Below are 22013 nucleotides of genomic sequence, written 5' to 3' on the forward strand. Positions count from 1 at the left end.
ACGGCTAAATGTTGTGCTTCCATGTCCGATCTGTCAATAATAAAGCACTGGGAGCAGGGATTATAAAAACTAAGCAAACATGCATTCAATAATAATCATAACAATAATAAAGGCACATTTAGAAGACAATCTCGCTCTACAACAGAGCTCTATTGTTTACAATAGACTTCATAATATTTTCGTCTATGGTAGTATCGTACTTTGTCCAGACCAATCACTATCTGACACGTCATCGGACCAACGGACAGCCAATCACATAATGTGATGTCAGCATTAGTCCCAGGACCCCGAAGGACCCCGAATGACCCCGAACGGATGTTCCAGGCCAAACGGTTTGGTACCTACACCGTAACACTGTGCAATAACGGATATATGGTCTCCCTGTGCAATTGTTTTTGGAAATATATATATTGTGTATGTTGTGTACATATGTGTGTATATTGACTCCATAGTTTTTCTTTTTTTTTCTTTACATATTGCTCTCTGTTCCTGTACTGCTGCTGCAACAAGGAAATTTCCCCATCGTGGGACAAATAAAGGAATATGTTATCTTATCTTATCTTGTGTACATGTTGACATGTTTTGTATGTGGGCATTTTTAGAGCCAACAGGTACGTTTGTGGCATTTAGGTGTGTCTATGGACACCCTCTTTTGGATTTATGTTACTTATAAACCTGACTGTAATGATTGTAAACATCCAGCAACTTCCACCGCCCCTTCTTTAATCGCCCCCACCATCCCTCTCTCTTCTTACCTTCTTTTCTTTTCCGTCCCGTCCAACAAAAGACTGTTACAGATATGACTAAGATGAATTAGGTTTAGCCTAAATTACAAAATGGGTTCATTCAAATATACAGCGGGGAAAAACAAGTATTATGTGTTATAAAGTGAAATGGCACAGGGAATAAGTATTGAACACGCTTACTGAAATTTATTTAATACTTAGTGCAAAAACCTTTGTTGGTGATTACAGCCTCAAGACACCTCCTGTATGGAGAAACCAGTTGAATACATTGCTCAGGTGTGATTTTGGCCCATTCATCCACACAAACTGTCTTCAAATCTTCAAGGTTCCGGGGGTCTCCGTGAACCTGGATCTTCAGTTCTTTCCAAAGATTTTCAATTGGATTCAAGTCTGGTGATTGACTGGGCCATTCTAGCAGCTTTATTTTCTTTTTCTTCAACCAGTTGAGTGTTACCTTGGCTGTGTGCTTGGGATCGTTGTCTTGCTGAAAGATCCACCCTCTTTTCATCTTCAGCAGCTTGACAGATGACAGCAGATTCTGATCAAGAATGTCTCGATACTTTTCTCCAGTCAGTATTCCTTCAATGATATGAAGTCTACCAGTACCACATGCTGAAAAACAGCCCCACGCCATGATGCTCCCACCTCCAAACTTGACTGTTGGTTTGGTGTTTTTGGGGTGATGTGCGGTGCCATTTTTCCTCCAAACATGTTGTGTCTTATGACATCCGAAGAGTTCAATTTTGGTCTCATCTGACCAGAGTATCTTCTCCCAGAATGTCATGGGTTTATCCAAATGTTGTGTCGCAAACTCCAAACGAGCTTCAACATGCTTCTTCTTCAAAAATGGAGTCTTGCGTGGTGTGCGTGCATGGAGGCCATGGCGATTGAGTGCATTACTTATTGTTTTCTTTGAAACGACGGTACCTGCTGATTCCAGGTCTTTCTGAAGCTCTCCACGAGTGGTCCTGGGCTGTTGGAGAACCCATTTGATGATTGTTCTGACTCCTCTGTCTGAAATCTTGCGAGGAGCACCTGGCCGTGGCAGGTTTATGGTAATGCCGTGTTCTTTCCACTTCTGGATGATGGCCCCAATGGTACTCACTGGAACTTTCAGAAGTTTAGAAATGCACCTGTAACCAATGCTTTAAGTGTGTTTTGCAACAATAAGGTTGCGTAGGTCTTTGGACAGCTCTTTGCTTTTACCCATCATGCAATGCTTCTTGTCTAACACCTTGCTGGTGAGAAACCTTTCTAAAAGGCATCAATCAGGACTATACCAGCTGATATTACTTTGCACTAATAGGGGGCAGGTTAGCCTTCTGAATACTGACAAACTCCAGCTGCTTTCTTGGCTTGCCAGACCTTTTTACCCCTCCTTTTCTTCATGTGTTCAATACTTATTCCCTGTGCCATTTCATTTTATTACACATAACTTCATTTATGGACATAAATGTTTGGATTTCTTTCTATGTGTGCATTACTTGGGTTGATGCCGACATCTGGTGAAAATTTCTTGTCAATAGAACCCTAATAACTGCCTAATAACCTGCTCTAATAATAAATTCAACACAATTCTGGACAAAGTTGCCCCATTAAAATTGCAAACAGTTAGGGAGAAAGCTCCACCTCCTTAAGAATGGAAGATATTAGGAAACTCAAAACAATGACAAGGAGGGCAGAACGGCATTGACGGAAAACAAAACTAACCATGCATTACCAAATTTTTAGAAACACCGCAATGCATTACAATAATTCCATTAAAAAGGCAAGGCAAGACTATTTCTCAAAGTTCATCGCAGAAAATCAGTCAAAGCCAAAAATCCTCTTTGCCACAATAGACAAAATAATAAACTCAACCTCTGGCCCACCATCCACCTTTGACAGTGAAACCTGTGAGGAGTTTGCAGTCCACTTCACAGCTAAGATAGATGGCATTATATCATCTATCTTACAGGGGAGGGATCAACAACCTCCCGTTGACCTTTTCACTGTACGACCTTCTATCAGTGAGAAAACGCTCAACAGTTTTGTCTTGATTGATGCTGCAGCACTCAGAGAAGTGATGTCCCAAATGAAACCAAAAACGTGTTCTCTTGGTCCCATCCCTACCTCACTTTTTAAGTCAGTTTTAACATCATGTGAGGAGGAGTTAATAAACATTTTGAATTGCTCTCTTCAGACTGGAGTCTTCCCTGCATCCCTAAAGACTGCTTTGGTGAGACCCATTCTGAAGAAGAGTGGTTTAGATGTGTCCAATTTAAATAACTACCGGCCGGTATCCAACCTGTCATTTTAAGTAAAATTTTAGAAAAGCTTGTTTTTACTCAGCTGAATGATTTTATTAATGAAAATGACATTTTATAAAAGTTTCAGTCTGGTTTTAGATCTCATCACTCAACAGAGATGGCACTTATCAGGGTCTTAAATGATCTCAGGTCCAATGCGGACCTGAAGAAAGTATCTGTACTAGTTTTACTGGACCCGAGTTCAGCCTTTGACACAGTTGACCACTCTTATCCTTTTGAACAGACTTCATGACATGGTTGAAATTACTGGGACAGCTTTTAGTTGGTTTAAATCTTACCTCACAAACAGAGATTTTATTATTAATGTAAATGATTTTTCATCGGAAAGGCATAAACTGACATGTGGGGTGCCCCAAGACTCCATCCTGGGTCCCACACTTTTTAATCTTTACATGCTTCCGCTTGGTGATGTCATCAGGAGACATGGCATGGACTTTCATAGCTACGCTGATGACACTCAACTGTATGCAGCCTTGTCTCCTGATGACACAGGACCCCTGGATAGCCTTTTAAATTGTATTTTAGACATTATTATGTGGATGGGAGAGAACTTTTTGCAGCTCAATCAGGACAAGACTGACGTCTTGGTTAGCGGTTCTGAAGCTGAGAGAGATAGGGTCTAATCTTATCTGTCAACCAATTCTATGACTACATGTGACACAGTAAGGAACCTCGGTGTGATTTTAGATGCAGATCTTAGCTTTGATCAACATGTGAATCAACTAACTAAATCTGCATTTTACCATCTACAGCGGGGAAAATAAGTATTGAACACGTCAACATTTCTCTCAAAAAACATATTTCTAATCGAGCTATTGACACGAAATTTTCACCAGATGTCGGCATCAACCCAAGTAATGCACACATAGAAAGAAATCCAAACATTTATGTCCATAAATGAAGTTATGTGTTATAAAGTGAAATGGCACAGGGAATAAGTATTGAACACGCTTACTGAAATTTATTTAATACTTAGTGCAAAAACCTTTGTTGGTGATTACAGCCTCAAGACACCTCCTGAATGGAGAAACCAGTCGAATACATTGCTCAGGTGTGATTTTGGCACATTTATCCACACAAACTGCCTTCAAATCTTCAAGGTTCCGGGGGTCTCTTCCGTGAACCCGGATCTTCAGTTCTTTCCAAAGATTTTCAATTGGATTCAAGTCTGGTGATTGACTGGGCCATTCTAGCAGCTTTATTTTCTTTTTCTTCAACCAGTTGAGTGTTACCTTGGCTGTGTGCTTGGGATCGTTGTCTTGCTGAAAGATCCACCCTCTTTTCATCTTCAGCAGCCTGGCAGATGACAGCAGATTCTGATCAAGAATGTCTCGATACTTTTCTCCAGTCATTCCTTCAATGATATGAAGTCTACCAGTACCACATGCTGAAAAACAGCCCCACGCCATGATGCTCCCACCTCCAAACTTGACTGTTGGTTTGGTGTTTTTGGGGTGATGTGCGGTGCCATTTTTCCTCCAAACATGTTGTGTCTTATGACATCCGAAGAGTTCAATTTTGGTCTCATCTGACCAGAGTATCTTCTCCCAGAATGTCATGGGTTTATCCAAATGTTGTGTCGCAAACTCCAAACGAGCTTCAACATGCTTCTCCTTCAAAAATGGAGTCTTGCGTGGTGTGCGTGCATGGAGGCCATGGCGATTGAGTGCATTACTTATTGTTTTCTTTGAAACAACGGTACGTGCTGATTCCAGGTCTTTCTGAAGCTCTCCACGAGTGGTCCTGGGCTGTTGGAGAACCCTTCTGATGATTGTTCTGACTCCTCTGTCTGAAATCTTGCGAGGAGCACCTGGCCGTGGCAGGTTTATGGTAATGCCGTGTTCTTTCCACTTCTGGATGATGGCCCCAATGGTACTCACTGGAACTTTCACAAGTTTAGAAATGCACCTGTAACCAAAGCCTTCAGTGTGTTTTGCAACAATAAGGTTGCATAGGTCTTTGGACAGCTCTTTGTTTTTACCCATCATGCAATGCTTCTTGTCTAACACCTTGCTGGTGAGAAACCTTTTTAAAAGGCATCAATCAGGACTATACCAGCTGATATTACTTTTGTAGAAAATGTATGTTTTAATATCTTATTCTTTAATATGTTACAGCTTTATCTTTAGTGTGAAGTGAACTTATTTTGAACTATCCAGATTTATGGTCGTGTGACATTCCTTTTTGCTTTATGGTTGCAGCATCCTGTGAAGAAATAGGATGTTCTTTGTGCAAGTTAAGTGTTTTCCATAGGTGCAATAAATATGCCATGGACTACATCCGTACCATCTGGATTGAAGGTTCTTCCCCTGGGAAAGTGTGAAGATTCGTGTTCTCATGTGGAGGTTGGAGCTGACCTTTGCTCTGGATACCGGTAAAAGGAACCTTGAGTTGTCCAGGAATGATTTACTCTGACCAGATGGGGACTCTTTTGATCATCGGACTGTGCCGGTAAAACGGGCACCCGAGAGGCGGAGCGGATCTGAAGTGGGCAACCTTCAGCTATTGGCCAGAGGAAGCAGGCGGGCTATCAGCTGACGAATCAGAGCGACCAGGGGCGGAGGACCAGCGGCCATGATCTTTCCGGAAGGCGGAGATTCAAACACATCTTAAAAAGACTGTTTTCAAACTTTTCCATTGTTCTTAGGAAAATCTACGAGTAATTTGCATGTAACTTGTGCGTCAGTAGATCTTTACTTGAGAATCCAGATATATCTGCATTAATGTTTTAATCTGTGCTTTAGAACTATTGTCAGGGAAATAAACTTTGTGTATTTTTAAACCGGTTGAATCCTTGTTTGCTTTACCTCTCTCGACTGACGAACACGCATGGATGGAAAGAACTGAAAAGCAGAAGATTTCTTTCCTACACTTTGCACTAATAGGGGACAGGTTAACCTTCTGAATACTGACAAACTCCAGCTGCTTTCTTGGCTTGCCAGACCTTTTTACCCCTCCTTTTCTTCATGTGTTCTATACTTATTCCCTGTGCCATTTCACTTTATTACACATAACTTCATTTATGGTGAAGGAAAGAGATCGTCCGCTTTTATAGTTCTTTCCATAAAATAAATAAATATTTTATTTTATATTTAAATAAAATAAAATAAAATATAAAAGTGTATATATATATATATATATATATATATATATATATATATATATATATTTACTTTTATATTTTATGATATTTTATCATATATATTTATTCTTCAATCTTTTTATGTGTTATGCTGTTTTATCACATCAATTTGTCATTTTATTTGCTTAATCTAGAATTTTTTAGTCTTGTATTTTATGACATTTTATCATATACATATCTGTTTAATCTAGAATTTTACTTGAATACTTTTTAGGATATTTTAACACATTTATTTTATTAGACTGTTTACGAGTGTTTTCTCATCCCCTTGGCTGGGGTGTTTGGGTTTTATACTGACAATAGGAGGACAGGGCAAAAGGCGCCTTCTGGTTTCGCTGGTTTATCTTTTTATTTATTTATTTATTTATTTTCCACTGGTTTATTTTTTAATTTTCCACTGGTGTTTGTCTTTGTGTATTTTATTGTGTGGGGCTAATTTAATGTATTTTATTGTACTTTATTGCATTTGATTTTCGTTTTTATGTACAGCACCTTGAGCTGTCTTTGTTGTCATAAAAGGTGCTATATAAATAAAATTAATTTTAATTTGAATCATTTAGCTCTCCGTGCCTCCGTGCCGGAACAGCCCCCCCCCGGAGATGACTGGAATCTGGCTCATCCATGCTCCTGTACTGATCTCGTCTCTGGCTTGTCTCTGCTGCTGCTCCTTCACCTGGCTGTGGATCCTGCCCCCGGCTCATCTCACGCCCCCAGCTTTCCCCCAAAACATGCAGTTATAGAGTTTGATAAGTTAATTCTTCTCTATGAGTTCTGGCTGGTAAATCGCCTATCTGTCCTGGGGAAGGATCCCTCCTTCATGTGGGCACCCCTGAGGTTTCTTTGTTTTTTCCGAAATCCGTTTTTTTAGGAGTTTTCCTTGCCGCAAAGGAGGGTCTAAGGGCAGGGATGTCCAGTTTAGTTTAGTCTGTTTAGTATGTTTAATTTTCTTATTGAATTGTATGTACTCATGATCCTTTTGATTTTATGTTTTACTTTTTCAATTACCATTACAAAGCCCGTCGAGATGACTGTTGTTGTCAATTTGGATTATACAAATAAATCTGAATTGAAAAATGAATTGGAAATCACTATGAACGACCACAGGCCCCAAGCTAGTTTTATGCAATGGGATGCTGGTGTCCTCTGCACCAGATCCTCCAGTGAATTTTCTGTTTCCATGTATCCTTCCATCAGTTGTTAGGGCCACCCCTGGCCGACACCCCACTAGCCACTATAAACTGTGGTAGCATCAGTTATGCATTTCATCCCAAATGTACAGCCAGCAGGCGGCAAGTTGCTTTGTTCGTGTAACTCGTCCCACACCCCATCACCCCCCTGCTGCCTTTGTGTGTTCAGAGAGCTACAGCTCAAGGTGTGCCCGCTGGATGCAGAAAACCAATAAGACAGTAAGGCAGATCTTCCGTCGGGGTTCACTTCCCCGTTTGGACCGTTAGAGCCTCCAGAGCGGGTGAAACAAAAGAATAGGGCTCAGATTTTTAAGAGGAACTTTCCTTATTACTTTTTTCTTAACTGCAATAACAGCGACTGACCGCGTGTGTATGCCCTCCATACCCTCACATGCGCTCCTCCCCCCTTCCTTCCTGCACTACCCGAGCTGAGACACACCTGTTTCAGCGCACACACACACATACACATACACCACAACCTTTCTTTTCACACCTGTTAAATAAACATGTGCCTCCCTAGCATTTTATGGAACTATTTTAGGACAGGTCTGTTTTGTTACCACAGCCTTTTGATGTGTTTTTGACCAGTTTCGACAGAGTTACCTAAAGATATGCAAGGAGGGGTTGTGGAACATGGTGGATGAGGGGGTTTTAGAGGGTAGAGTAGTGTTAGGGGGATAGTGGTGGAGCTGTGGTTGCAAGGTGATCTTTGGGCTGCTTGGGTCAGGCGCCGGGGCTGGCTTGCGATGACGAGGCTCCAGCTGGGTGGTGGGCTTTGTCTTCTTCCCCCTGTGGCTTCCTCTCCTTCTCTGTCGTAGCTTTCTTTCAGATATACATAAAAACAACACACACACACTTATACTTACACAGGTATGGCACCTCCCAGGCAGATAACATCCAACCTCTCAACTTGTTCTGTTCTCTGCATTTTCTACTCCTCCTCCTCCATCCTTCAGGCTTATGAGAAAATTGTGCAAACTTCTTAGAAAATTTTCCAAGTATTAAAAACCACAAAAAACCTTTTCTCTCTTTCTGCTAAAACAAAAATAAAATTTAGTTTGTTAATTCTATTGTTTTTGTGTTGGATTAATGTATATAGGTTATCTCATATTTGCTTATTTTATGCATCACCTTGCTATATATGTATAGGTGATTTAATAATGTTTGCAGAAGTGTCTGTGTGTCCCCAAATCTGTTTCACAGGAAGGTGGAGGTGACACCCTTGGGAGAAAATGTTTATCTTTGCGTCTTTTCAGCATTCTCCTGAGAACCTGTGTTAGCTATGTCTAAAATGAATCGAAGGACGCTCTGCGTTAGTTTATCTGTGAGAAACGGCTTTGCAGGTCCAGAGATGATTTGAGAAGACTGTGGAAGGATGGACATGTTGTAATAAATGCTTTCTGATAGCGCTGCAGCTGGGTTTTTATCTGTTTCCCCTCCTTAGAGCATAGCGCATGTGTAACTTAGGGACAACCCAAATCAACTTATTAAAAGAGGAGGCAGCAGAATTTGCGAGAGATTGTTTACTGGGTAGATCTCTGTCTGCTCTCCTCGTAAAGGTACCTTTTTTTTTTTTTTTCTTTTAACTTGTCCTGTCCAACAGCTGGGCAGACAGACGAGAGCTGAGGGCCTCTTGTGTTGGACATATTTTGCTTTAACAAGAGGGGTTATTAATCTTCTGACAAACCAAAGGTATGTCTGAATAAACCCCTTTTGTAATTGAGGCCAAACTTTATTAATTTCAATCATGTCTGAAGATCTTTGGTGTTGGACCGGACGGAAAAGGAAAGAGGGGAAGAAGAGAGAGGGACGCTAGAGAGAGGGGGGGGGGGTAGGGGGTGATAATAGGAGGGGAAGGGGGATAAGACCATGAAGCAGCATACGGCAACAAGTTTACTGGTTGTTAATCATTATGGTAAGGTTCAAATGCAGTACAAAAAGGGCGGGGCCTGTCCACACACACACTCAAATGTTATAAACACACCTGCTAGCAGCAAAAATGTCCACCTGTCGACATGTACACAAAACAGATAGTGTTCACACGCATACTTATGCCTGATAACCAACTAGTGTGAAATATTTCAGTCATTCAGTCATGCAAGCTATTAGTGCAAAGGTGAGCTAACCGCAGTGCTCAGGTGAGGTTTTATGTTCTTCTAAAATGGATGGTGGAACGTGAAAAGAAGGAGGGAGAGTGCCCAGCCATCCCCACCCCAAGACCCCCACCGCAGCAGCAGCGGCAGCCGGAATCCCCCCAACGCCACACGGGAACCGGCAGGGAACAACCGCCGCCCGGGCGACCAAGCCCGCCACCCAGGCCAGGGCCAGCAGGGCCGCCGCAAGGCCCCCAGAGCCAGAGGCCAGGGAAGCACGGAGGGAAAGAGAGCGCCGCCCCAGCCCAACCAGGAGAGCAGCCCCCCCGCCGCGCCGGGAGAACCCAACGCAGAGCCCCACCGGAGAAGGACGCCCACAGCCCCAAACGAGCACCCCACCACCACCCAGGAGTTCCGGGCATCCCCCCGCCCCAACCCCAGGTACGAGCCAGGACCCCCCAAGGGAGACCCGCTCCGCACTCCAGGCAACCATCCGCCCGGCCCACGGTTGGTCCAGGGAGGAGCGAGGCAGGGGGCCCGCCGCCCCCGCCCAGGAGGGGGGAACCCCGGGGAAAAAAAAGAGGGCCCACAAGGGGTGTTATAAATATGACCCGACCAGGCTCGGCCACAGTTGGAAATTTGGCGGGGCCCAGCACTCAGGAGCAAGGACCAGAACCCACCCCCCAGGGACCAGACACCCCCGGCTCAGATGTAATGTGAACCCCCCCACCGCGCGGAGAGAGCACCGCCGGGCCCAGGAAGCCGGCACCCCGGGGACACGGCCGCCGTTGCAAAGGGGGGGCCCGCACCCCCCACCAGGGAAGAGGCAGGGGACAGATGGACCCAGGTCCCACCTTCCTTGCAAATTGTGTGTGCGTGTATGTGTGTTTGAGATGGTGTGTGTGTGCATGTGTGTGTGTTTATGTTGGGATGTATATATTGAGGGGGGAGGGGTGTGTGTACTAAGGGGGGTGCAGTTAAAATTGGCGGGTAGGGCACTAAGGGGACATCTCCTGATTACTCACAGTGACGTCCCCTCACCCTCCCCACCAAGGGGCCCTAAATGTCTAAGGTGCGGTTAAAATTGGCGGGTAGGGTGCTAGGAGGACATCCGCTGCTTGCTGGCAGTGATGTCCAAGCACCCCCCCTACCAAGGGCCCTACATGTCTAAGGTGCAAATTAAACCGAAAGAGGGGGGGCCCACTCCATACGGCAACCATAGGAGGGGGGCCACTGCCTAGTAACCCCCCCCCAAGGCTAATCGCAGGCTAAGCCCCCCACCCCCTCACCCTATTATGAGGTTATATGAGGAAGGGGGTAAGTTGGGGACAGCTGATAGACTGTCCCCCGGTGGTCAAACAGCTGTCCCCCCCCCCCCCCCAGCAAGGGGGCCAGGCCCACCCAGCCCAGGGGCCCCACCCCCGGAGGCGCCGACACCCCAGGCCCAGCACCACCCCCCCCACACAGAGAGAGAGGAGCCAGAAAGCGCCGCCCCCCCCCCCCCCCGGAGCAAGCCCAGGCCCCCACCCCCAAACGCCGGCCCTAGAAGAGCTCTGGTCAGGCCTCGACGGGACCGAGGCAGCCAACCGGCCGGGGAAACCGCCGATGGCCTCAGCGGAGACGCCGACCCGTCAACCCCCCCTGCCCCGTACCAATAGCGGACCCCCCCCCTCCCCCAGAATTCCCCCCCACAGGTCAGGGCCGACAAGACCCCCCCCCCCCCCCCCCCCCCCCAGACCCCGCAGCCGAAGCGGAGGACACCCAGAGCGACCGGGGGCCCCAAGAGGGTTGTCCCGTCCCGCCCCAGAGCCAAGGAAGGGCCGATCCCAGCCCCAGGCGTAGATGGGAAGCCCATCCAGTGCCGCTGGGTCCCCCCCCCCGAGCAGCGCCCCCCGCCGACCCCCCCCAGCACAGGCAAAGGGACCACCCCCCCAAGCCAGGCCAGGCCAGACCACCACCCCACCCCCCCACCACGCACCCCCACACCCAAGCCCAAACGACCACGCAGCGCCCCAGCCCGCCCCACCCAGGCGCCGGACCCGATCCCCCGACCAACGGAGCCCCCAACAACCCCCGCCAGGCACCGGAGGCCCCGACCCCCACCCCGGCCCACGGCAGAAGGGCAAGGAGCAGCAACGACCAGGCCCCCCCCACCCCCTAAGTCACGGAGTTAGCTATGGGAGACCAGAGAGACCGAATTCTTTCAAAGTTACTTGAACTTTGGGCTGACATTTTTTCCAAGCTGATATGATCAAGCAGCAGATTTCTGTGTTGACTTATATTTATATATTTTTTGCTTTTCCAATTTATTAAAATAGTTTTTTTAGCAATGCAAAGAGTTATGAAAATGATAGATGCTAATCCTCCTTCTACATCGATGGCACTCATGTCACCAAGCACACAAAGTGACGGTGAAGCTGTGATTGAAACCTTAAGCCAGACCGATAGATCGGCACATACCTGCCGCCAGAGAGCCTGGACAGGCGTGCAGAACCATAGTGCATGCATGTAATTGTCGGGTAGATTACTGTCACAGTGCTGACAAATGTCTGAGTTACTGAGACCCATCTTGAACATCCTCTGTCCAGTGTAGTAAATTCTGTGAAGAGTTTTGAAATGGATTAGCTGCAGATTTGGACTTTTTGTCATTTTAAAGGTGTTTAGACAAAGTTCTGACCAAAAACTTTCATCTGTGCTGATGCTTAAATCCGCATCCCATTTTGTTGTCGGAAGTGAAATATTGTTATCTAAATTGCATAAAAGTTTGTATATTTTGGAGAGAGTTTTATTCATTGAGAAATTGATCAGAGTGGTAACTACATCTGGTAGCTTTAAATCGTTGTCTCTGTATTTAAACTTTTTAGTAATAATTGATTTAAGTTGCTGATATTCCAAGAAGTTATATATTCCATGTTTGTCTTGAAGTTCCTGGGGAGTTATGAATCTTCTATCAATAATTATGTGCTCTAGTTGTTTTATGCCCCCTGCTTGTAAGACCAACGGACAAAGGTACCTCGTAAAGGTACCTTTGTCCGTTGGTCTTTCTTTCCTTTTTGAATTGTTATGATGTTGCAGGTTGTTTGAACCCAACAGTTTGAAAAATCACTGATATCCACTTTGTTTTTCTTCAGTTCTCGTGCAGATTTTTGTCTTTTGAGACATTGGCTGTATTGGTCCGTTGAGGTTAAGAGAGAGCTGAGCCAGAAAGCAAAGCTCTAAATTTACCGGTCGATCTTCATTCTAATCAGTAGCAATTATAGGCACAGGCCGTATGGGCGAACCCGGGGCAAATTTAAAAGGGGGCGGCGGCTCAGTGCTTGGAAACAAAACAAAAAAAATCTGCGCTACTATAGCTTTTCTATTATCAGTTATGTCACAGAGTTTGAAACAGACGGAAACCTGTGAATTGGTGCCCCTCTAAAAAAGTTTAGTTTTAGTGTGTAAATGTTAATTCTTGGCTTTTCTTGAGAAAATTGTGCATACTTCTTGGAAAGGTGTCCAAACAATAAAAACTGCAAATACATTTTCTCTCTCTAGTTGTGCTAAATGACGATTTATCGTATTTCGGGCAGATACTCGCGCAGTGTTTTTTACAGGTAAATACTCTAGGGCGGTTCAGTTAATTAACTCACCTGCTCAGCGTCCTATTTAAGCCAGGTGCGCAGTTGTTCATTCTTTCTTACCTTCAGCGCTCATTCTTCGCCGGTCTCCGTGCCCGCGGGTCTCCGTCTCTTTCGGCGTCTTGCTGTGTTCCCACCGTTCTTCGGATGGATGATCCCCATTTTTTATGATGTGGGGTTTTCGTTTCGCCGCGTCTGCTCTGCTTTGCAGTGATCGGCGGGCGGCTGACGGCGCGCAGCGCGTTCGTTTCGCCGCGGTCGCGTGCATCTGCAGGGGGTGTGCTTTCCGCGATGTTCGGGATGTCCGTGGCCCCCGATCAGGAGCAGTCCGGGTCTTCTCGTCTGCCGTGGTCAGCCGACTTTCTGCGGTGAGCGGCAATCAGTCCTTTCCCGTGTAGTTTTCTAAGGCTGCGTTTTTCTTCCTGTTTACTTTGGTGACGTCACGCCCCTTAGGACCCTGGGAATTATAGTTTTGTCTCCGGGTCCTTCATGATGCACTTCTGATTCCTTTTCTGCTGCGTAGTTCTGCGTCGTCCGGTTGTTTTTTCAGGGGTTGTGAAGGCTGGCAGTCCTCGTTTGGACAGGTTTCTCATGCTGGCTGAATTATAGTGGCTTTTAGCATTTGTTTTCTGTTGCTGTTTTGTTCTTTGGGAGCTGAGTGTGAATCTTGACTGTTTTTTAATTTGATACTGGCTTTATTATTATGGCGGTTCTTCTGTTTATTTTCTTCGTTGTTATAGCTGCTGGCTAGTCAGAATGTGAATCAGTGTCTCTTGGACCCGTCTCTGCTCTGTGGACATTTTCCCCTATGATTGGTCTCTCTTATGCAGCGTCTATGGCTCATTTTATTCACTCGGCGATCCTCGTTCGTTGCCCCCGCATGTTCTGCATCTGGTTCTGCTCCGCCTGTTTTTTCCCGCTCTGTGTACCCCAGTGGGTCATGCCCTGGCTTCAGGGACTTGCGTCGGCCGCATTGGTGAGTGTGTCAGTCTCGTCGCGGCCTTGTTTTCTCGGCTGGACAGTTAATTTGTTATTCTCGCTCTAGTTTGGTTGGAGGTTTGTGGGGGCTATGTGATGGATTCTTCCGGGGCATCGTTTTCAAAGCCGCCACTGAGGGTGGCCCCTAGGAAGTGTTCAGGTTGACGTGACTTGATCTGGACCTGCTAGCGCCTCGCAGTTAATCTTCTGGGCATCAGTGGCCTGGTTCCCCATGCGCCTTCAGGATTGGTATATATTTTCTTCAGCTCCCCATGCTCTCTCCACGAATTTCCTCTGAACGCGATATAAGGCTGCGGGTGACTGTCACTGATGGTCTCATTGTTCTGCCTCTATGCCTCTCAGTGGCGTCTCTTGGCCTTCAGTTGGCGCTCAAAGTGTTTGTCGGTTTACCTTTCCGCTGTCATTCTTTCCCTCTTTATGCCTGGAGTGGTTTTGTGATACCTGTTGTGTCTTCAGGCTCCCTCCACTTGTTCTCCTGAGTCTGCGCATTCTGGTTTGGGGGAAAAGGATTTAAGAAGAGTGGTTTGTGTTTGTCCGGCCGCCAGAATCTACAGCTCTGATGGTTTTTAAGGGGTCGTCCGGTTATTTCATCCTTGGAGATTATATTAAGGCTGTTTCAATATTGAATGATAGTATTGTGTCATCGGTTGACTTGGTTAATGTTTAAATAACACCTTGAGCAACTTTTACCCTGACCGTAGGAAATATATCACTTGCGCTCTCAAGCTTAGTTCAAGAGTTAAATCTTGTGTCCACAAGTCAGTCTTCTGTCTGCCTTTTCTAAGCAGATGGCACTCTGCTAGATGCATCCCCATTTAGAGGCTTGTTATACTCCGCCTCTAAATGCTTAAGGTTCAGTCTAGCAAATATAATATCAAAACCTATGATCTCTCATGGCTCTCAAGTTCTCTTTTGCAGTATCCAGTCGCCCTTGGCTAAATAAAAAATTTGAGAACCATTAATATCATATACAAGGCATCAAATCCAGCCGAGCTGTAATCCTCTGCTACGTGGGATGTTGACCTTCCTCATCTACAAATCTCCTTGGCTACTCTTCCCATCTACTACTCCTACTCCTCGATGGCCTCCTGAAGGTGCGTCCCTCTGAAACTGTCAAAGGTTACTTTTGTCATCATTGGAATATATTAAAAAAAAAAAAAAAAAAATTGGTGTTAAGATTTCGTGCAGGTCATATATTTCACTATTATTTAACTGTTGGAATTTGTAATTATGGTGGTTTCTAGGGTGCGATAAATCCACAATGGGTCTTACCTTAACTATCTACTAAATTTCACTTTCTCAGATTTGTTTTTTAAAAGCACTGTTATTTAATTTATCTCAATCATTTTGAAACTGATCAGTTTCTGGGTTGTTTATATATTCTTGTCAAGACTAATACTGCTTTGTTTTTACCTATGCATCGCATCCTGAGCCTGCGAACCCCTACGCCCCGATCAGCTTCTCCGTTTCCAGGAAATGATGTCACCCCTGCATTCCTTGATCTGGTGCTGCAACGATGACTGCTCAACGTACCTATTGCTGCACTGAAAGTGAAGGGGCGGTGGACCTCCTCTGCATTCCAATGACACTTCTGACTGAATTAATTAATCAATGTCAACCGCAGAATGAATGTAAATTCTTTGATTGTAGATGTTAAAAGAAGATTATAGCCAGGTGGAAGCCAAAAAATTTAGGATGTTCTAAAGTGTATTATAGTATGCGATGGAGCTAAGCTCAATTACGCCAATTAAGCTTCGGACATATGGCATTGAGGTTGTTATTGATACTTAGATGGAAATCTTCGAATAAATGGATGTTCTGAGCTCGTATTATGGTATGCCAAATGGGGAAACATTATGGCAGTTAAGCTCGTTCGTAGTCCTGTCGTTGGATCAAGCTCGTTAAATAGTATACCAAATGAAATAACATTTATAGCTGTTAAGCTCGTTCTTAGTATTTGATGGAAGCTACGAATAATGGATGTACTTAAGCATGTTTAGCATGCTTTTGGAAGCTTGGATTGGATGTTAGGTAGTGTTTTCATACGGGTTGTTCTTGGCGGTTCAAATTATAGTTCCTTACAGCGTTTTGCGGATGTGGATTTATGTTCTTAAAAAATTAGGTATGAGTGATTCTTATGTTGGCTCCCTGCTTTGTTTTGTTTCGTTTCCTTTGTTTGGCTCTCTCTCTCTCTCTCTCTCTTGCAGATAGTATGTTCCCCTAGTGGTTCACGAACGGGAGCGGCCCAACGGTCAAAGGTGCCGGGTCACACATAGCAGTTCCACTAGATAGTGTGTCCCCTTCGAGGCGCTGTACTCGAACGGGGGCGGCCCAACGGTCAAAGGTGCCGGGTCACACATAGCAGTTCCACTAGATAGTGTGTCCCCTTCGTGGCACTGAACTCGAATGGAAGAAATAAAAAGAAGGGGGCGGCCCAACGGTCAAAGGTGCCGGGTCACACATAGCAGTTCCACTAGATAGTGTGTCCCCTTCGTGGCACTGAACTCGAATGGAAGAAATAAAAAGAAGGGGGCGGCCCAACGGTCAAAGGTGCCGGGTCACACATAGCAGATCCATTAGATAGTATGTCCCCTTCGTAGCGCCGAACTCGGATAAAAGAAATGGAAAGAAGGGGGCGGCCCAAACGGTCAATGGTGCCGGGTCACACATAGCAGTCATACTGGGAAATGAAATGAAAATGGAATGCTGCCGAAAACACACCCCATTTTATTACACACTGATTTTACATTCACATTTTATCTTCTTCTGGATGATTTTAGTGTTGGGGGTGTATCATACGGGTTGTTTGGCGGTTTAAATTATAGTTCTGCACAGCGTTTTGCGGAAGTGAGCTTACGTTCTAAGATCAGGTATAAGTAATTTTATGTTGGCTCCCCTTTTATTTCTTTCCCTCTCTCTTTCAGATAGTATGTTCCTCTAGTGGTCTCCACGAACGGGAGCGACCCTACGGTCAATGGTGCCGGGTCACACATAGCAGATCCACTAGATAGCATGTCCTCTTCGTGGCGCTGTACTCGAACGGGGCGGCCCAAACGGTCAATGGTGCCAGGTCACACATAGCAGTCATACTGGGAAATGAAATGAAAATGGAATGCTGCCGAAAACACACCCCATTTTATTACACACTGATTATACATTCACATTTTCTCTTCTTCTGGATGATTTTAGTGTTGGGGGTTTTGTTACCCGAAAGTTTTATGGAAATTTTATGGAATTTTATGGAAGTTTTATGGAATTGAACGGAGCCTTATGCCAAACGAAAATATGTGAATGCCAAATTAAGGAATGTGGAAAAAATGTCAAATAAATATTTCTTACTGCAAGAGTTGTCTGACTGAAATGACGATTTATCGTATTTCGGGCAGATACTCGCGCAGTGTTTTTTACAGGTAAATACTCTAGGGCGGTTCAGTTAATTAACTCACCTGCTCAGCGTCCTATTTAAGCCAGGTGCGCAGTTGTTCATTCTTTCTTACCTTCAGCGCTCATTCTTCGCCCCACCCTCCTCCCCGGCTTCCACCTGTGGGCTCCGTAAGGGGGGGTTTTGTTACCCGAAAGTTTTATGGAAATTTTATGGAATTTTATGGAAGTTTTATGGAATTGAACGGAGCCTTATAACTCAACGTACCTATAACGCATTAGGACACAGATCCCTACCTTTTTCTAAAGTTTGGTGTTGATATATGAATGATAAGTTGTGAAAAGAATAGGTGTTTGTAGTTTTGCCTTAAAAAGACATTTTCTGACCTTTTTGGATGTAAAATTGTCTCAAAATTCACTTGTAACTTTTTAAATTCATGAGAGAGATGAAAAAAAGTTTATTATGACTTAAAAAGAATGATGCATAGCAACTGAATTTATGTACATGTTTACATGAAACTAGAAGTTAATGGTTCACATATAAACCACCTCTGTGAGATTGGCTTAAACAGTATTTCCAATGCATCCCCATCTTCCACCATATATGTTCTGAAAAAGCCATAGTATTATAACACATGATTAAAATGACTAGTTTAAAATGCTGTTTTGAAATAATAAACAGTTTTTTAAAGGCTTGTTTAAAATCTGTGTGAAGGGTTTTCACAATTTCATGAACTTTTTTAATATTTATGAGAGATAAATTGGTTGATTGTGTTTGCATTTGTACATGGTCATAGTGATTTATTTAATTATGAAGAGTTTGGGACTCCATATATTACACGTAATGATTTTAAACATTAAAAACAAACATTTTAAATGGTGGTTCTATTGCTTCATTTTATGTTTAACTATATCTATCTATCTATATACCCAGGCCGTGTCCCATATCTCTTCTCAGCTACAGCCAACCTTCGCACCACCATTCACTTCCCTTTCTTACACCACCCCCAACACGTCTCACACCACACACTTCCTCTGCACATCCAACCACTGCACTCTTGAACTGTTGCCATTCTTCCTCCACTCCAACAACCATTTGCTCCTTCACCATATTCCACTTGCCACCTAATTCCCTCTGATACACACACATTTTCTCTCTGTTCTTCAAAACACTCACTCTCAGAACTTCTCTTGCATCCCCACTCTTTCTCGATCTCACCCATGGCATCCCCACTCGCAACCTTCCTTCCACCAAATAGTGATCAGACATACCTCCACTCTCTCCCCTCCTCACACTTACATCCAGCAATCTACTACATGCAACCTTTGAAACCACCACATAATCCATCAGTGCTTTGTCAATCACTCTTCCACCACTCTGCCTCACCCACGTATACTTATGGATCTCTTTCTTTCTGAACTATGTATTCCCTATCACCATCTCTCTTTCAGTGCACATTCCTATCAGTCTCTCACCATTATCATTCTTTCCAGGAACACCATGCACGCCAACAACACCCTCAATTTTCTCATCACCCACTCTAGCATTCAGATCTCCCATCAGCACTACATTCACATTTGCTCCAAATCCTTGCAAGCACTCATCCAAGTCATTCCAGAATGTCGCTCTCTCCTCTTTATTCCTCTCACTGCCAAGACCATATGCACTCACGAACGCCCACAACTCCTTCAGAAATTTCACTATCACCCACATCAGTCTTGGTGAAACCTCCTTCCATTCAACCACACATCGTCTCACCTCACAGCTCACCAGTAAAGCCACACCTTCTCTTGCTCTCTCGCTCTCTACACCAGACATTCTCACACTTCCAAACACACACTCACCCTTCCCTTTCATCTTTGTCTCACTCAGTGATAACGCGCTCATTCCCCTCCTTCCAAACATCCTTCCAATCAGATCTCTTTTGCTTCCATCAGTACTACACCCCCGCACATTCAACGACCCAATCTTATGGGTTTGGGGAGGTAACCTCCCCTTCCCAACTCTGCCCTGTCTGTATTTAGGAATTTAGCTACGGGGGAGAGGATTCCCAGTCCTCTCGCTCCGTCCCTTTTAGTCGCCTTTTACGACACGCAGTAAATGGTTCCTTGAATGATGGGATACGTAGCATGTAGCCTACAAGCCTTCGGATGTAAAGTGACTGCTAACGAGTATGATGCTTTTGTAGAGCTTTTTAAAATAAATAAATTTGCTCTCTAAACATCCTTTGTGTGTTTAGTGTAATGTAATGAGACCCACACAGACAGAAATGTGAAAGTATCTGCTGTAAATCCAACTATTGCTCACATCCGTATTTATGAAGCTAGGAGATGGGAGCTATGTCTGGTAGGCGAAGCAGTAATCCGTGTTTATGAATGACTTATGACATAAATAATTACTTCGTTCACATGCATTAATTAATGCGTGCCAACGGAATATTATTTTGTAGGAACAAGATACTATTTCGTCCGCACAACTTAAGTATTTCGAGGGAACGAAATAGTATTTCGTGGGAACGGAATATAATCTTGTAGGAACGGAATATTATTTCATGCGAACAAGATATTATATGGGGAACAAGATATTAATTTGTGGGAACGAGATATATTAAAAAAATTTTAATGTCAGGACACAGGCTCCGTAAATACTAAACTTTCTCAGGGTGGATGTTTGTTGCACAAATCCAAGGGCAGCTGGTACTTGTTTACCCTGTATCTTCACATACAAGAAAACCCTGATCAGTTAACATACTCTAGACTCAAGAATACTTGAGTTGCTATCTGTTGTGTAGCCAATTCTTTGCTCCCACCCACCTGTCAATCTCACGCTCCGGTCTTCCCTCACTCGTGAACAAGACCCCAAGATATTTAAACTTAATTTTAAACTTTAAACTCCTCCACCAGGGGCAGGGACACTCCACCCACAGAGAGATGGCAAACTACCTTTCTCCATTTTTTACATGCCTCCAAAATCGTCACCTTTTTAAAATAATTAAAATAATAAGTCATTTTTTGACAAAAATGATTTTAATATGCCTAAATCATCTATTCGTGCTGCTGACCTCCTCTGGTAAAATGGCTTACATCCTCAGTTAAACAGAACATGTCATTCTACTCCTTAAGTATAATTGCCTATGTCAAGACCGTGACTTAGGCAATTTTATTTTGCCTAAGTCATGAGTCAATGGTGCCTAGTCATTCTAAGACTCACATCTGGCCCCCTTGCCTTGTTCTCTCGCTAACTTTGTTTTGTTGTTGCCTCAGGAACTTCATACCATGAGAGTCACCTGAGTCATACGCTACCTCGAGGAGCAGCTATCCTCCTGAATCCACTGAGGAACTCACTCCCTCAAGGTCTGCAGCCTCGCCGCTTATCAAGAACTCCAGTCACGCCACGAACTCCGAACCACAACTAGACCTCCGGCCTCGCCCGGTCTCAGCCAAGGTTATTATAGTTAACGAAAACGAACGAAAAAACTAAAACTAGAACTAAAAAAACATTTTTGTTAACTGAAATAAAAATAAAAACGAGAGTTTAAAAAAAACTAATATTAACCCCAAAAAAATACTTCGTTTTCGTCTTTGTTAATACATAAGTCTTTTGGGTTGAAATAAAGTCTATTTACTTCACGCTGCTAGTTTTACTGTGTATTTGACCCCTACGGCATCACGTTGTCTGTGACGTCACCTGATGTCTGTCAGACACTGCCGGCTAGCGTGGTCATAGACATTTACATGAGCGTGACGGCTGCATTAAAAGTTGGGAGAAAGCGGGAGAGTCCTATTTGGAACTTTTTTGAATATAACAGCATCGAAAACAAAAGTAAGTGCCTTGTAGTCGAAGCAGGAGACAACATTTGTGGAACGCTCCTCAAGGGAAAAACCCTACGAATCTAAAAGTACATTTAAAAAGCGCACACAAAAACGCAAATCAACAGTACCTAGACAAGCTAGCCTGTCGCCCGCCCTCCCCCGAAAAAGAAGCGAGAGCAGATAACGTAATGCTGTTATCGGCTGTTGTATTTTAATTTAAGGATGGTTGTCCTTGTGTCCTCTGAATAATAAGTGTTTCAAAATGTATCTTTGATTGAGTTTTTATCATACAATACTCATTCTGGTGATTTTTTTTTTTTTTTTTTTTTTTTTTTTTTTTTTAACTTGTCCTGTCCAACAGCTAGGCAGACAGATGAGAGCTGAGGGCCTCTTGGGTTGGACATATTTTACTTTAACAAGAGGGGTTATTAATCTTCAGACAAACCAAAGGTATGTCTGAATAAACCCCTTTTGTAATTGAGGCCAAACTTTATTAATTTCAAACATGTCTGAAAATCTTTGGTGTTGGACCGGACGGAAAAGGAAAGAGGGGAAGAAGAAAGAGGGACGTTAGAGAGAGGGGGGGTAGGGGGTGATAATAGGAGGGGAAAGGGGATAAGACCATGAAGCAGCATAAAGCAACAAGTTTACTGGTTGTTAATCATTATGGTAAGGTTCAAATGCAGTAAAAAAAAAAACAAAAAAAAAAGGGCGGAGCCTGTC

This window comes from Oryzias latipes, chromosome 1 (genome assembly GCF_002234675.1).
Source record: "Oryzias latipes chromosome 1, ASM223467v1".
Taxonomy (NCBI): Eukaryota; Metazoa; Chordata; class Actinopteri; order Beloniformes; family Adrianichthyidae; genus Oryzias; species Oryzias latipes.